Genomic DNA, 17,647 nt, shown 5'->3' on the forward strand with positions numbered 1-17,647 from the left:
TTTATTTACAGTTGAAGTCAGAATTATTAGCCCCTTCTTTGAATTTTTTTTCTTTTTTAAATGTTTGCCAAATGATGTTTAACAGAGCTAGGAAATTTTCACAGTATGTCTGATAATATTTTTTCTTCTGGAGAAAGTCTTATTTGTTTTATTTCGGCAAGAACAAAAGCAGTGTTTAATTTTTTTTAAAAATCATTTTAAGGTCAAATTTATTAGCCCCTTTAAGCTATATATATTTTTTGATAGTCTACAGAACAAACCATCGTAATACAATAACTTGCCTAATTACCCTAACCTGCCTAGTTTACCTAATTATGCCTTTAAATGTTACTTTAAGCTGTATACATGTGTTTTAAAAATTATCTAGTCAAATATTATTTACTGTCATCATGGCAAAGATAAAAGAAATCAGTTACTAGAAATGAGTTATTAAAACTATTATGTTTAGAAATATGCTGAAAAAATCTCTCCGTTAAACAGAAAATGGGGGAAAAATAAACAGGGGGGCTAATAATTCAAGCGGGCTATTAATTCTGAATTATGTATTCTGAAGGAGGGCTTTTTAAGTAGATAATATTATACAATATGCCTGTTTATCTTCAATCTTCTCTTCTACAAAAAAAGTGACAATTATCAATACACTATGAATTTGTGAGTGATAAAAATATATAGTTGACTAATATGTAAAAAAGCCATCTTTCAGTTTTGTGTCTCTATCTCCATCTCTGTTTGAAACCTGCAGTTGCAGTGGGACAACCATCTTTATATGAGTTTATTTGTGTTGTTCTTTGTTTGTTCATCTCCAAAGACATATAAAAACCGTTCTCCGCTGATCACACTTTCATCCAAACTTGTGTCCACATAAATTACAAAAAACTTCAAAACTAAATTAACTGTTTGATGTGACCTGACCAAATACCTCTCTGCTTTAACACCGCACACAAAAAACAGGAGGTCTGTTTTGTTTGTCGCCCTATTTTGGCCCTCACAGGGGTGCTAAAGCTGCTGACAGGAGCTGGTCTCACTGCGCCATATGTTTGTCCATACCTCAACTCAAGATTAACACTAAAGACTAATGGATCCACCATAACACAGAGACAGACACATCTATGAGGGATCAATCAGAGACGTGGACAACAACTATACAGTATATTTGGATTCAGCTGGCGAAGCTCAGATCTTCTTTTAAATCAGTTCTTTAGTGAGACTATTTGTAATTTTTACACAGAGAGTACATTTTTGGCAAAATTTAGAACTGCATGCTCAGAGCAAGTATTTATTTCTTTAATGTCAAATCAAGCCAAGGGAGAACATCTTTTAAATGTGATTTTAAAAAAGAAACAAATAAAAAAGGAAGGTTAAAGTGTCAAATCTATTTAAATAAATACCAAAAAAAAAAAAAAAAAAACTTTAATTAATTGTATTTTCATGGCAACATGGTGGCTCATTGGCTAGCACACTGTAAAACCCAACAGTCAACTTTATCAAATGAAATGAGTGTAGTTAACTCAAAATTTACTTAAAGTTAATTCTACTCATTTGAAAAGAGTTTTTAATTCCGTGTTGAAGGTAATGAGATAATTAAACACCTTATTACTTCAACATAAATTGAGTAAGTTCACAGTACTCATAGATTAGTTTAACTCAAATGGTTTGTAGCAATCGGTTTGAGTTGCCTTAACTTATTGAGTTTTACAGTACTCAATAGGTTTGAGTTCTCTTCATTTATTGGGTTTTACTGTGCTCAGATTGCTTCATTTACTCAAGAGGATTAAGATCACAGTACTCATTAGGATTAGTCTTTGAACTTAAATGGTTTGTTGCAATCAAATGGGTTGAGTTACCTTACCTTTTGGGGTTTTGCAGTGCATGTAACGGTTATATTTCTGTGTGGAGTTTGTATGTTCTTCCCTGTTTCTCTGGGTTTCCTCTGGGTGCTCCTGTGTCCTGACATTTTATCTTAACCATCAGATTATGCTACCAACAATGAATAATTCTGAGGTTAGGGTTAGGGACTAGGTTGGGGCAATATTACAGCTTCACATCACACTACTCCACAATAAAATTTATACTGGTAGCAAAATCTTATAGGTAGCATATTGTGTCATCAACATGTGCGACCTACTTTTTGAATGGGAGGTAGGACAATCTGACAAGGTAGAAGAAATCGACAGAACACCGGTTTACCCCATATTCCATAGACATGTGGTATAGATGAAATGGGTAAACAAAAATAGCCTCACTGAATTAATGTGTATGAGAAAGCGTGTGAGTGTTTTCCAATGATGAGCTGAGGCTGGAAGGGCACTTACTGCATAAAACATGTGCCAGAGTAATTGGCGGTTCATTCAGAAGTGACAACCCCTGATAAACCATGAACTAAGCTGAAGTGGAGTGAGTGAGTAAGTGTATTTTAGTCTAAACGGGGACACAAACAAAAATTTTGAATCGCTCAAAACAGGTTTAAGTTTTTGGTTTTCTTCTGTTGAACACAAAAGAAGATATTTTGAAGAATGATGGAAACCAGTTACAGTATTGTCCTCCATAGAAGAAAAACAAATACTCTGGAAATTAATAACTACAAATTTCCAACATTCTTCAGAATACCTTCTTTTATCTTCAACAGAATAAAATAAATAAATAAACTCAAACTGGTTTGGAACTAGTCAAAGGTGTGTAAAGGATGGCAGAATTTTTCATTTTTGAGTGAACTATCCCTTTAAAGTATATTGAGGGTTTTAAGATTATGCTTTTATAAAGATTTTAGAAAGCATAAAGCTTGAAAAAGATTAAGAACTATAAACATAGTAAATTATATCAAGAATCTTCATGTAGATTATACTTTTATAATGCTTTTAGTAATGCAAATATTTTACAACAACTGGAAATTATCAAGGGATTCAAATGATGATGCCAAAAGAAACAAACAACTCAATGAATGAATGAATGAATGACTGAATGATTGAATGAATGAATGAATGAATAAATGAATGAATGAAGAAAGAAATGAAGAAAGGAAAGAAGAAATGAAGGAATAATTGAAGGTCCTAATGTTTCACTGCCATTTGTTGCTCCTCAAAGAAGGAATGTGCAGAATGAGCACAAGAGCTCTTTACATCTCTAAGATTTTCCGAGTAAAACAGTTCCTCACACTTGACTGGTCATGTGTACACAGAGCTGCTCATAAGCCTTGCCCACCAGTATTGGGAGACCAATTAGAGGCCTATTGTCACAGTCCGGGATTCAAGGCCTGCTTCCGTTCTTATGTTTTGGGCTTGCTAGTTGCCTAGCGCTGCCGTATTCAACATGCTCATTAGCAGCTCTCTGGCATCTCAGCTCTCCTTACAATTTTAATTCCTTTTACTCCTCTTTGAATTGATGGCGAGGTCATCCGGGGAACAATTGATGATTGGCGCTGGATCGAGCCTCTCGGTTTCTCTCTAAGACCCAGGTGCTGTGGGACGGAGGGCTCTTAGGCACAACCGCCACATCAAAGCTAAATCAACCAGTACCTAATTGGCAGGCTGATTTATTTGGGCCCTCTTCTGCCCTCCCGTCAGCGAATCTACCGTTTTCCTCCCCGTGGTCCCGTCGACTATGTGACTGCGCATCCACCTTCACATATTAACAGCCTAGACACAAATCTCTCAGTGCACCGCTGTAAATAAGAAGCACATCTGCTCATTAAGGCTTTTCAAAGCCCAAGTTTCTTTATCCAAGAGTTATTGGTGAATCCATCTCAATGTCCCACAGTAACTGTTACTTTGCCTTTTATTAAATGGCAAGTGTTCCCTTGATGCACACTACTGCCGTGTGCCAATTCATCTGCTTATGCTACGTCATAAAAGTACTGTTTTGGTGAAGAAAAAGTACATACTTTTGAGTGTGTATCATAAGAGAATGAAACCTTTGGGAAATATTACACTGTAACAGCTGATGGGTTTCACACAATTGGTTTGTGTTGGGATAAGATCAATGAATTAAGTTAAAGGGCACCTATTTTACCCCTTTTACAAGATGTAAGATAAGCCTTTGGTGTTTCCAGAATGTGTCTGTAAAGTTTTAGCTCAAAATACCTATCAGATAATTTATTATAACCTTAAAATATATATACATATAAATATATTCGAGGCAGTGGCGCAGAAGGTAGTGCTGTCGCCTCACAGCAAAAAGGTCGCTGGGTCACTGGTTCGAACCTCGGCTCAGTTGGCGTTTCTGTGTGGAGTTTGCATGTTCTCCCTGCCTTCGCGTGGGTTTCCTTCGGGTGCTCTGGTTTCCCCCACAGTCCAAAGACATGCGGTACAGGTGAATTGGGTAGGCTAAATTGTCCGTAGTGTATGAGTGTTTGTGTGAATGTGTGTGTGGATGTTTCCCAGAGATGGGTTGCGGCTGGAAGGGCATCCGCTGCGTAAAAACTTGCTGGATAAGTTGGCAGTTTATTCCGCTGTGGCAACCCCGGATTAATAAAGGGACTAAGTCGACAAGAAAATAAATGAATGAATGAAAATGCCAGGGATGAAACAGATCTGATACAAAGGGGCAGAGCATTCCACAACCTAGGACCAGCTACTACAAAGGTACTACCCTCGACTGAGGGATGCATATCAGTCTATGGTTAGATGAACAAAGAGACCAACCAGGCTGATGCTTAATTAAAATGTCTGACAGATAAGAAGGTGCCAGGCCATTTAGAGAATTTAAAAAAACAAGAGAAGCGTTTTAAAAGTGCCTCGATAGTGCACAGACAGCCAGTGCAAAGAGCGTAAAACTGGTGTAATGTGGTCATGTGTCTTGGTACCTGTTAAAAGCGTTTTAAACTAATTTTAACCAGGATAAGGTGTTCTGACAAATCCCGAAGTATAATGAGTTACAAGAGTCCATTCTAGTGGTAATAAAAGCATGGATTATTTTTTCAACTTTTTTTTTCAGATAAAATAGATTTGACTGTTTTTTTTTTTCTTTTTTCAAAGATGAAGCTGAAAGAAGCAGGGTTTGACCAGTGCATTTGAGCAGGCTTTGACACTGCAAATGAGCTGCTTCTCCCCGCCCACTATTCCCATGTGCGTTTCTGCTGCTCATCATGCATTTCATCAAATTAACAGCATTTAGTGATATAGAGACAGACTTAGATGAAGCTGAAATACAGCCCATTAGTCAAAAATACCAAGCAAGTTTATTTGATGTATTTGCAGTGGAGTTTATACAAACCTTTCTGAAATGATGAGTCTCACACAAATGCAGTTTGCAGGGACTTGGGTACTATTTTAACGTCAGGAAATAAAAAAAATAGACTTATTGTCTTTATATCACTCCTATATAACAATCAACACCTACATATACCTACATACAGTTCTGTCCAAACAGTTTACAAAACTTGATTTCATCAGAAGTGCCCTTTAACTTTTTTTTTTTTTACAAATTTAACATAAAACAATTAAATTGCCCCCCCCCCCCCCAAAAAAAAAACTCAAGAATTGTGTTATTCCGGCTCAATTTAAATAAGCATTATTAACTCATTAACAAATGGTTATGTTGCCTAGTTACAAGTCTTGTCAATCATCTTGACACATCCACATTCATTTAATATTTAATTTCTTAAACAGCCGCAGGTTAATCTGACATTTATGACATTTATGAGTCTTCTCAGGTGTTTGAATTATTATGCATTTAGAAATTAATGGTCAAACAACTATTTATAACATTTCTAATTGTTGTTGCAAATTAAATACAATGCATAAAACTTTTTACAGTAGGTTAGGTATTAATTAACAATCACTCAAACATCTTTACCAAAGCCTGTTCACTTAACGGTTGGCCTTACATAGCCACAATGTTTGTAGATTGTTAACAATTTTCACACATAACTGTAGTTCTAAATGAATGGAATTCATAATCTGTTCATTATTAGGCCCCATTTTTACTAATATGTTTTAGTTTTAAAACGCAAAAGTTTTTGCTATGGTTTTTGTGCCCCAAAAAACGGAGCATTTTAGAAATGCTGAAGAGGCTGATTTGGTTTTAAAGCACTGCTGCTCTGTGTCAGTGTGAATGGGGGAAAATGGATGCATCTGAAAACAGAAGCGTGGCTGTAGACATCTGATTAAAGCTTTTTATCAATACTAAGTGCACAAAGTTCAGTCCTGCATCCTTCCCTTATGTTCAGACTTTGCAAGTTTGATATGGAAATCAAACTTCTGAGGACACATCGGGTAAATCTTTAAAGGGAACAGTGTACTTTATAACCTCATTCACATACCCTGGCTACATTGTTTCACTATCTTTACAACAAAATGATAACATGATTTAAGGAACTGCCTATTTTTATTTTGATATTAGCAATTTAAGAAGACACCAAAAATGTTGAGGTGTCCTGAAGCTACATGTTTACATGACCGTCATCTTCACTGTATGCATATTTAAAACAAAACGAAGCCTATACCATAACTGCCTCCTTTCATTTTCATTGAAACATACCCTCTCTTTTGCTGAATATCAGTTTTAATAATTAATAAATAAAGGCAAGGAATCAGTTAAATTTACAGAATCAATGTATGTAGTTACATAAATATATATGAACTTATCTTTGCGCTTAGCCAAAATATGTTACTTAAGAACAAGTAATAGATTCAAAAGACCAAAGAGTCGTTAGATAGAGACCAGATAAATTAAACATTACGTTGAACAACTATAATGAGGTAAGATTTGGCAGTAAACCCTTGATGAACTGTCCGCTGACTGTATAGAGCTCAGGCGGCTCATACGCTGCAGTGCATGCCAGAGTATGTGTGTGGTCATGTGATGTGCTTTTTCAGTGGTGTAGTGTGGACAGAGATCTTTTCAGAAACACAGGTGAAACATCAGTGTGGCTGGGATAGTTTTTGTTGTAAAACACTGTTTTAAAACTAAAACCTTTTATTGTAAATGGGGCCCTAGCCCTTTGAATTTTAATCAGAAATAATAGACCAACCTGGTATCTTTGGTATACTTTCACATATTATGATTTGGAAAATACCAATTCCCCAAACTATTTAGGATGCATAGTATGTGAATTGGGATGCAGCACGTTTCACTCCCTCAAATATTTATTGTGAAAAGCATTTCATGTTGCAGTTTCACTGTGATCTTTGGTGAGAATGAAACATCTGGATTTAGTAAATGGATGAGGTGATCTTGAAAAAGATAGGGTGGAATAAAAGTGCTAACCTTTATTAGATAGCTGTCTAATAATGGCACTGTGGAATGGGAAAAAAACAAGGGGTGAAGGGAGCGTGGGGGAGGCCACATGAAAGCAGAGAGAATAAAGGGAATGTTTAATGTGAGGCTGAATGTACAGCTCGCTCTGACCTCATTGTAGCTCAGGAAACCAAATTTTTTTCAGTGTATGTCAGTCATTTTTCTGTCTTGCTTCTCACATTCACTATTTTTTGCAGCAAAATGGCACACTGTTCTGTTTTTAACAGCAAGAACTGCCCAACAAGCCCAAATATGCAGATAATAATGATCTGAATGGCGTCAGGGCAATGCGGTGGTCCAGTAGGTAGCACGTTCACCTCACAGCAAGAAGGTCGCTGGTTTGGGCCTCAGCTGGGTCAGTTGGCATTTCTGTGCAGAGTTTGCATGTTCTTCCTGTGTTCACCTGGGTTTTCTCCTGGTGCTCTGGTGTACCCCACAAGTTCAAAGATGTGGTGCAGGTGAATTGGGTATGCTAAAATTGACCGTAGCATATGAGTGTGTGTGTGTGTGTGTGTGAACAAGTTCATTCTGCTGAGAACTTTCTGCTGTGGCAACCCCAGATTAATAAAGGGACTAAGCCAAAAAGAAAATGAATGAATGAATGAATGAATGACTTCAGGACAGTAGTTCTTCACTAAGTTCTTCATTAAAATTAAGACCTGGTAAAAGAAGTAACGTTTAGCCATTCATAAAGTAGTTTCTCAATGTTAATCTAAAAAAGAGAAAAGCTTTAGTTTAACATAAAAAGTGACACACACACAGCATATGTTCCAAAATCAGTTAAATGAAGATGCATGTGCATCGAGAAACTGTGATGGTTTGAATTTCCATTTCATTTTAAATGTCAATCTTTGCATTTTGTGAAGTACAACGTATGAAGAGTAATTGCAGACGCCCCTATAAACAGAGCTTGAGTGAGATAAACACATACAAACACACGCACATACGTACAAGCACACACAAACACTCTTATACTATACACACACACACAGTTTGCAGTTCGACAGTCATGTGTTTGTCCTCTCTTATTGTGGAAAACCAATTGTTTTTTGGAGGGTTTTTTTTTTTCTGGCCTCTTTCCACTTGGGATTATTTTCCACATTTTCAACATCTGCTTAACAGTCATGTCAGCTGGAAAAGTGAAGTATCTGTAAATCCACCAGCGTCCGTGCATAATTTGAACTTTAAGCTAATTCGCATTTTGGATGAAACTGACATTGATGGAAGGAGAGAGGAGGCAAAGGAAATGGAAATCCAGCTGAAAGTGTGTCAGAATATAACAGACCTACACTCCATAAATCTGCACTACATTAATCTGGCCAAGAATAGCCCAATTAGACAGAAGGAGACCACTTGTATGTCATTTTTTGCAGTTGAAGGTAGTGAAATTTTACACATGTATATACACATCCATACATACATACATACATACATACATACATACATACATACATACATACTAGGGATGCAACAATACAGTTAGCCCACAGTTCAAAACATACAGTAACAGTAAGAGGTTAAGGAACATTAAGAGGATAAGGAGAAAATAAATAAAAATGATTTATTGCAATACTCATTTTGTTTTACTTAAAAGCCAAGAAAAGTACACTAGTTCCTAGTGTATTGTATAAAAAAAATTAACACTGAAATTTCACAGCTGCTGGTAGCCCATGTACAAACTGGGGAACACATAAAATCCTACACTTTGAAAATAAACATAGATGTGAAGTTAATAAAGATAAATTGGCTATTTCAAATAAACATATTTGTACTTAAGTAAACATAAATAAACCATCTTAATTATCTCGGTACTGAAAAAAATGTGAGACTGTAGTCTGTAACGCAAATCGAGTGCTTTTATAAAATGACAAAAGCCCACATCTCCAATCACCGAAAACAGCTGCAAATCTTTAGCAATACACACCCACACTGTCTTTGTTATTTTGATGTGTCTTTCGGAACCAGTTGGGTATGTTTGCTTGAAAGATTCAGCAAGGGATTGTTGCTGTTTAGAGGACTTTATTACCTTCTCTGCTATGCCTTCAGACAGTGATATTGCTGGGTGATGGCGCTGCAGATGTGCAGTCGTGGTTATGCGTGTAAAACAATGCTTGCACAGTTATTTTTTGTTCACTGTTTTTTCTTTTATTGGCATTATACTTACCGGCTAAACCGAAATGTCCTCAAATCGCAGATTTGAAAGACGCCGGTGCTTTCTCGTACTGTTGCCTCACTTTACAGGTGCTTCCTTGTACTGTTGCCTCAACTAGAGATCTGCGCGGTACTAAATTTTGAATCCCACTCCCGCAAGGTTTTAGCCCGAACCTTACCGCTCCAGCTTATATTCAGCATTTGTTGTCCTGCTGCCCGCCGCGCCCGATCCCGCTAAATAGCGGGGGAGAACAAAACCGAAAACCACCCAGTTATACAGAGTCGAGAGCCTATAACAAGCTGTCTGTATAAACACACACACACACCTCATTTGCGCGCGCGCACGCATGCAAAAACACACATACACATACACACACACACACACACACACACAGCAACACAGCAACAAACAAGCTAAACACAGCATCACACTTTCTCTTCACACATCTACATACGCGTGCTCACTTGCTTGTGAGTCGGAAGCGATATTGCTAGACGGCCCGCTCCCGTCTAAAATTAAACCAGTTACCGACTGCTCCTGCACCTTATTCGGAAATTTATTCACGCGCCACAGAAATCTGGTCGGGTCTCACAGGAATGCAGACCTCCAGCCTCAGCCTCACTTCACTGCCGCTCGCATCGTTAAAGTGTTGAATGATGGTCAAGCGCCCCCTAACTTTAGAACATAGTGATGGGATCTTTACTCACGGGGAGGAGTTTCCTCATCTCATTTTATGAATTTAGAGGCACACACAGTCCATTCGGGGAGATATAAATAGCACATAAATTATTTAAACGCAAAACTGAGAAAACCGCAATTCACAAACGCGTATTGAACCATGGATTTTACTGCATAATATAAATGATCCAGCCTTAGAAAGACTAACAAACTTCATCCCAACCCTAAACTTTAATAAACGAACAACTCTTTTAATATATACCTTTTTCAACCACACACCTGGAAAACTTTGTAAACCAACACCTAACAATATACTCCCGGAAGTGGCATAATTTTAGCCATTCAAATTACAGTTCCCAAACATGTGACAGTTTTTTTTTGCTTCTTATAAGCAACAAACAAGCAAATTACCATGTTTGTCACCAAACAGACTATTTTTTAAAAAAAATCTGCCGTATTTGACAAAACATTTGTCACACCAGGTTCAATACCCAAACCTAAAGAGAAACACATTTATTTGCATTTAATTCAATGTTTAAACTGCTCCCAAAACTAAATATAAATGCAGGAAGGAGGAAAAGCATTTGTTTATGCTGTAACCTGTTTCACAGTGGATGGTTTTGTGTTTACGATGGTTATCATGGATGACAGCTCTTTGTCACGCTCATCTTCATGCTTGGTAATGTCTCCAGCTTGATCCGCCACACAACAAAAGCAGGCAGGTAAGGAAAATGCAGGGCTGGAGTCCTGTGTGCTGTTTTTTTCAATGGTGTTTCTGAATGAAAGAGATTACAATCTGGCGAATCCACATCTTGCTTATCAGGCAGGACTTATACATGTATATATTCGCTTGGCTGCAAAAGAAGAGCAGGGCTTGTGATAAAGCGTTCTTTTTTTTTTTTTGTCTTTTTGCAGATGAGAGAGAGACGTGTTCAGCTCTGAGCGCTTTTGCAGAAATCTGCTGCTTTTACAGTAAGGGTTCAGAGGTCATTCTACAGCCTGTGAATAGATGCTTCTCATCATTTAAATAGATGGCAGGTCAAGAGTTTGGAATAATCAAGATTTTAAATGATTTTTTTTTGTATGTGTCTTATATGCTTTCCAAATCTGCATATATTTAATAATAAAAAAATAGGGGGGGTTTAAAGTGCACACACCTATAAAAAGTACACACACTAATAGTTTTGAAATTTGCATTCTTTAACGCAAGCTACATTTTAACAAAAACGTTGTAATTAGTAATTACACATTTTGTAAATGATGACTACTTTCATTATTTATCAATTACTTTTGACTCTTCTTATTTATTTCACAGATACAGTTGGAACAAATACAGTACAGTTTCATGAATGATTTACAGACCTGTGTATGTTGTAGGTTCAGTTCTAATATGTACTGTAATATTGTTTACAGTTGTGCACAGCTCTACCCAAAGGAAGTTTATGTCTGTTGTAAATAAGAGTGTATTTATTCTTTTGCACAATGCTGTGAATAAATTAAAGTTGCACAGAGCAAATGCAGTAAAAATGTGAAACATAGATATGCAGTCTTGTACTCAGATAGCTCAATCAATGCAGTAATGTCTAACTTTACTGTAGTTGTCAAAGGGCAGTGCAAATAGTCTATAGTGCTGTCTTGGGCATTTTCAGGAAGTGTCACCAAAATCAGACTTTTTTGCATTGGAAAAAAATAACACAGTAAACTGCCATAATGAAAACATGACAAAGCCATTTGACTATCTTGTTCATGAATAATGGTGTCAGGGCTTTTCATCTTGATGACACTGACACTGTCATTGACATGAAAACTTGCTTTTGAGGAATGAGCTATCCCTTTTGAGCAAGTGACACACTTTTGCAGGTTATCAACTAGGCTTTGCAGCTTGTACTAATTGTTTTCTAGTACTTTTACTAATAGTGTTATGAGAAATGCACCAAAGCAACATATTGATTTTTCAAATATAATATTACAATAAGCAGCCTATAGATGGATGGATGGATAGATGGATGGATAGATGGGTGGGATTCTCCTTAACATCAGAGCATTTAGAAATATTTTAGAAATTCTAAACAATTTACTGCTCTTTTACGCATAATGTTAAGTATAATCATATATATATATATATATATATATATATATATATATATATATATATATATATATTAGTGCTGTCAATCGATTAAAAAAATTTACCTTTTTTTGAAAATTAATCACAGACAGACAGACACACACACACACACACACACACACACACACACAAACGCACACACACACACACACACACAAACACACACACACACACACACACACACACACACACACACACACACACACACACAAACACACACACACACAAAGCGCGCAGGACAGGGTAGCCGGAGCGACTCCCTTCAGATTCTACACGCATGATCGTGTTCATCAAATTTGCTTAAACTAAGCGTTCTAAAGTATGGCTGTATTTGACAAGGATTCTGACACAACAACGCCAAGCAGACACTTTTGTTGCATTTAAGGAGGAAACACGTCAAACTTACTGAAACAATGGAGGGCTCATGCAGAAAGGCATTAAAATGCGCTGTCTTTGACAACTTGCCAATACTCCGATGTTAATATGATTAAGAAAATACTCTTATTAAGAGTCTACCATGTAAGGAGCAATTTTTGATTACCGTAAAGGACCACAGAGTCACAAAATGCAGAGGTTTTTCTTTCCATTCACCATGCGGTATCAAATTTCATTAAAATAGAAGTCGAAAGTTAAAAATGAAAGTGCTGTCAAAATTAGTACGTTAACACATGCGATTAATTTAAAATATTTAACGTTTATATATATATATATATATATATATATATATATATATATATATATATATATATATATATATATATATATATATATATAATTTCAATTTAAAATTACAATAACATTTCCTTGAGTTTCAGTTATACAGTATCTTAAAAGTAGAAACAGTATTCTAAATTATAATAATATTTTATGCAATACAATTCTTATTTACTTGCACCCTTTTATTCTAACCAGTTAATCAGCAAAGTACAACACCAATTATAACTTCAATAAGACACCATGTCTTATTCTCTCTTTCTCCTTTCACTTTCACAGCACTACATTCCTCCCCGGGCCTCTGTAGTACCCCTCAGCCTTGCATGAATGAGAAATCAGCATCTCCATAAAATGAGTGACCCGCTCCTCCCCCAAAAAGCGCAATCCCAATAACCCTCTCTCTGAAGTTGGGAATCCGTAGGAGGTTTATTTCAGATGCAGCACTAAGCGTGAGAACGACTGGGTTGGGAAAATCCATCCGGCCGTACTAAATGGACAGCATAGAAGTGTCCCGTCATTCCTGAATTCAGACATCTCTGGGTTCTTTTCTTACACGCTCTCAAAACAACTGGCTTTGCTCTAACAAAACCAGCTGCCTCCCATTCAAAACCACCATTGGCGCAACGCTGCTCTCCCTGATTGAGCCTTTTTTGTGGTGTCACCAGAGGTCCTTTGTCAACATTAGTTGTTTGTACTTGTTTCATGATTTGAATATATTATGTGCGACGGTTTTGTGTGTGATTGACAGAAGCTAGAGCTGGCATTGGAAATGGGACGCGGGGCTCAAATCGGATGCTTTCTGCGTGGTTCGGAGGATCTTGGTTACTGTGCTCTTGGAATGAAAACGGGAGATGCTCTTACAATGAGACCCAGCAGTTTTATTCAGTTCTGCCTTCATTTGGATTCCCAAACATGAACGCAGTGTCTGTGTGAAACACATTCTGAATACCATTAGAGAAACGAGCAAAAAATAGCAGGGAGGACAAAGTTGTTGTTGTTGTTTTTCCAGAACAAAGCTCTGTGCCCTACAATGAAGTCCAATTTAGCTATCACGAGAATGAATAATGCATTGTGGGTTTTATTTATTAAGTCAGTTTGTTGCAGTGTTTTTGTGAGCTTTAATTATTCATGTATTTAAATTTTATACGATCAAGGCACCATTGGGTAGCTACGGAAATTGTGTTATTAGCGTCAAACGCACTTTTTGACCTTTTCCTTCATCTGACTGTTTGATTAGACCTGCAAGTCAATTTGACTAGAGCTGAAGTGCATGTAATAACATATCCAATGGTTCTGCAATTCATAAAGTATGTTTTGAACTCAATGCTTGGGCCTTTTCCAAGCAGACTATTTTTTTGCTGGGAAAGCATTTTTTACCACTGAATGGGAGCAGAGCATCTCAACAGCAGCACATTTACTTAATTCTGAGGTTACAAAAAGGTCTAGATTGACGGCTAGCATGATCTGTCAGTCTGAGTCCAATCAGTCCAGATCAGTCCAATCAAAACACTCCTGCTCCAAAATAGTCACTGGTTAGTCTTTACTCATTGTCCCACTATACATACCCACCCAACATACCTGAGATCCAGTTTCTACAAGTTGAACTTTAAAGGTATCATTACTAATTACTCTAATTTATATGAAATAATTCTGCAAAAAAAAAAAATTGCTAAAGTTTAAAATGTCAAACTAAAATAAAAAAACTATTGCTGTTATGCAGTTAAAACATACTTTTCTTTTAACAGTAAGTTTTAAATTTGAAAGATTATGAGGACTGATGTTGATAGGTTTCCATTGCTGCCACTGCACAAGGCCTTATTTTAATAAAACTAGATGTAGGCATGTTACCCATACATTATTACATGCCTCTCCAAAATGCTTGATTCTGATTGGTCAATCACAAATTCCATGGAATGTTATTCCCAGATGACAACCGGTAAAACTAATAATAAAATGAATGACAATAAAAATAGATGTAATATAAACAACCAGCTACTAACCATTCATTTACTCATTCAGTCATTTATTTTCCTTCAGCTTAGTGATTTTCTTTATCAAGGGTCGCCAGAGAGGAATGAACCACCAACTTCCAACTATCCAGCATATGTTTTACACAACGAATGTCCTTCCAGCTGCAACTCAGTACTGGGAAACACCCATACACACATTCACACACATTCACCACAACCAATTTAGTTTATTCAGTTCACCTATAGCCATTGTCTTTGGACTATGGGGTAAACGGGAGCACCTGGAGGAAACCCTTGCGAACATGGGGGGAAACATGCAAACTCCACACAGAAATGCCAACTGACCCAGCCAGGACTCGAACCAGCAACCTTCTTGCTGTGAAGCAACAGTGCTAACCACTGCATAAATTTCAACAAATTCAATTACACAGATTACCATGCAAATGAATGTGTAATTTATCTTTTCAACTAAATCAAAGTTGTCAATTCATTTAGAATTCAGAGTTTAAGCAATTGAGTCCACTTTATATGAACCTTATTGCTCTATTAATTAGGCTACACAGTGGACATTTAAATCATGAATAATTAATCTGCAAGCAGCTCAATTGCCTCTGTTAAATATTATTTAACATGCATATTGTTTGATAGCTATGCGGTTTCCTTTTATATTCTGCGTCTCTTTGTTTTTTCATTTTCCATCTTCTTTCATGTTTTTATGCATTTGATCTTTATTTCCACTAATTGTTTGCTATATTCTGCATGGCATTGTTCTGTTCTGTCTTTTTCAAGAATAGCAGTATGGCTACACAGATGTTTAGAGTACTGAATTTGATTTTTAATATAAGCCTTGCTTAAATGAATGAGTGAATGAATGAATGAATAAAGGAATGAATGAATGAATGAATGAATGAAGGAAGGAAGGAAGGAAGGAAGGAAGGAAGGATGGATGGAAGGAAGGATGGATGGAAGGAAGGAATGAATTATGCTTGTCTTTTGTCTTTTGTGTCCCATAACGTCACTCGCTTCGTGAAGTTTATTTATAAACAAATTTCGAGAGGATCACGTGCTTATGATTGTTCACAGCTGTTCCAACTTTAGCTAACGACTGATTATTTTATCAGATGATCCTTAACTCACTATAAATAACCAGACTTTTTCTCATCTCAATATCTTCGTCTTGAAGAAACCCCCCCACCCAACCCTACTTTCCCTCCTTTCAAACGGGCGTCACGGTGGCCAGCGATTAGCGCTGTTGCCTCACAGCAAGAATGCCCCTGGTTTAATTTCTTTCCAAACCAGAAGGCATTTCTGTGCGGAGTCTGCTAGTTCTCCCCGTGGTTGCGTGGGTTTTCCCCGGGTCCTCCGGTTTCCTCCCACAGTTAAAAAACAAGCACTCTAAACAATTAATCCAAAATACTTTCGCTAAACTCTGCTTACACCTTTCAGCATCCATATCTGACACTTAGCTACAACAAGCAAGAGAGGGGAGTCATCGAGATCTACCTGAGCTCAAACTCCCCTCTCGCCTCACAACAGGAGGGAGCCCAGGGCTCGAGGATCTTGTAAGCTCAGGGCTCTTTCCCGGTACAGCACGCCAAACTAGCTTTATTATCAATCATCAGCTAAGTGTGAACTCTTGAATTGTTCCTTTGAGAGTTACAAGTCTGCAACGAGTTGAGTGATGTCACAAATTGTCTATAAGAATGGACTAAATCAGAGTAGAAAACAGAGACTGACCACTAGTCGTCAAGTTCTTCTTTTGAGCCTTATTATTATTATTGGTGGCACAGTGGCTCAGTGGTTAGCACTGTTGATTCACAGCAAGAAAGATGCTAGTTTGAGTCCTGGCCAGATGGTATTTCTGTGTGGAGTTTGCATGTTTTCCCCATGTTGGCGTGGGTTTTCTCTGGGTGCTCCGGTTTCCCCCACAATCCAAAGACATGTGATTTTGTGAATTAAATAAACTAAATTGGCCGTAGTGTATGAGTGTGTGTGGATGGGTGTTTTCCAATAGGGAAATGGCAGAAGGGTTAAAACATATACTGCATAAAACATATTCTGGAATAGTTGGCAGTTCATTCTGCTGTGGAGACCTCTGAAATAGAGACTAAGCTGAAGAAAAATTAATTATTATTATTATAGGACAAAAAAGAGAAAACATATTCCTCCCATTCAGGCCTCTATTCATGGGCTCACTGTGAAACACAGAATTGATTTTAAAATTTAACATATGTATTTAAAGCACTACATGAACTTGCCCCAGCCTTTATATCTGAACTCTTAAGTTTGTATTCTCCCCAAAGATCCCTGAGGTCCTCTGCTCAGCTCCTGCTAATTGTTCCTAAATCCCACTTGAAAACAAAAGGAGACAGAGCCTTCTCAGTCTATGCTCCAAAAATTTGGAACACATTACTTCTAGAAATTAGAGCTTCATCTACATTAAGTTTTTTTTTGTTAAATCAGTCAAAAACTATTCTCTCTGGCCTGTTGATATTTTTTCTCTCTCGTTTTTTAGGACTTGAATATACAGATTTTTTTTTTTGTAGCATATATTGTCCTGTCTTTCTAACTGCTTATTATTGTTGCTATGTTTGTAAAGCACTTTAGTTAACATTCATGTTGTTTTAAGATGTTATATAAAAAAGTGGCGCAGTGGGTAGCATCGCCTCACAGCAAGAAGGTCGCTGGTTCAAGCCTCGGCTGGGTCAGTTGGCGTTTCTGTGTGGAGTTTCCATGTTCTACCCGTGTGCGCGTGGGTTTCCTCCAGGTGCT

General features: G+C 37.2%; 1 long non-coding RNA gene across 1 annotated transcript in view; it reads right to left on the reverse strand.

Annotated features, from left to right (window-relative positions):
• The window catches only part of LOC148679551 (uncharacterized), a 73,085-nt gene extending 56,082 nt beyond the window's left edge, over positions 1 to 17,003 (reverse strand). Inside the window, exons 1-2 of the long non-coding RNA XR_015945122.1 lie at positions 16,919 to 17,003; positions 4,304 to 4,404 (exon numbers count right to left, since the gene is read on the reverse strand). This is a non-coding gene — a long non-coding RNA (uncharacterized LOC148679551). The remainder of the gene's footprint in view (positions 1 to 4,303; positions 4,405 to 16,918) is intronic.
• Positions 17,004 to 17,647: the final 644 nt, after the last annotated feature.

This window comes from Danio rerio, chromosome 18 (genome assembly GCF_052040795.2).
Source record: "Danio rerio strain M-AB ecotype USA chromosome 18, GRCz13ab, whole genome shotgun sequence".
In the NCBI taxonomy this organism is placed as follows: Eukaryota; Metazoa; Chordata; class Actinopteri; order Cypriniformes; family Danionidae; genus Danio; species Danio rerio.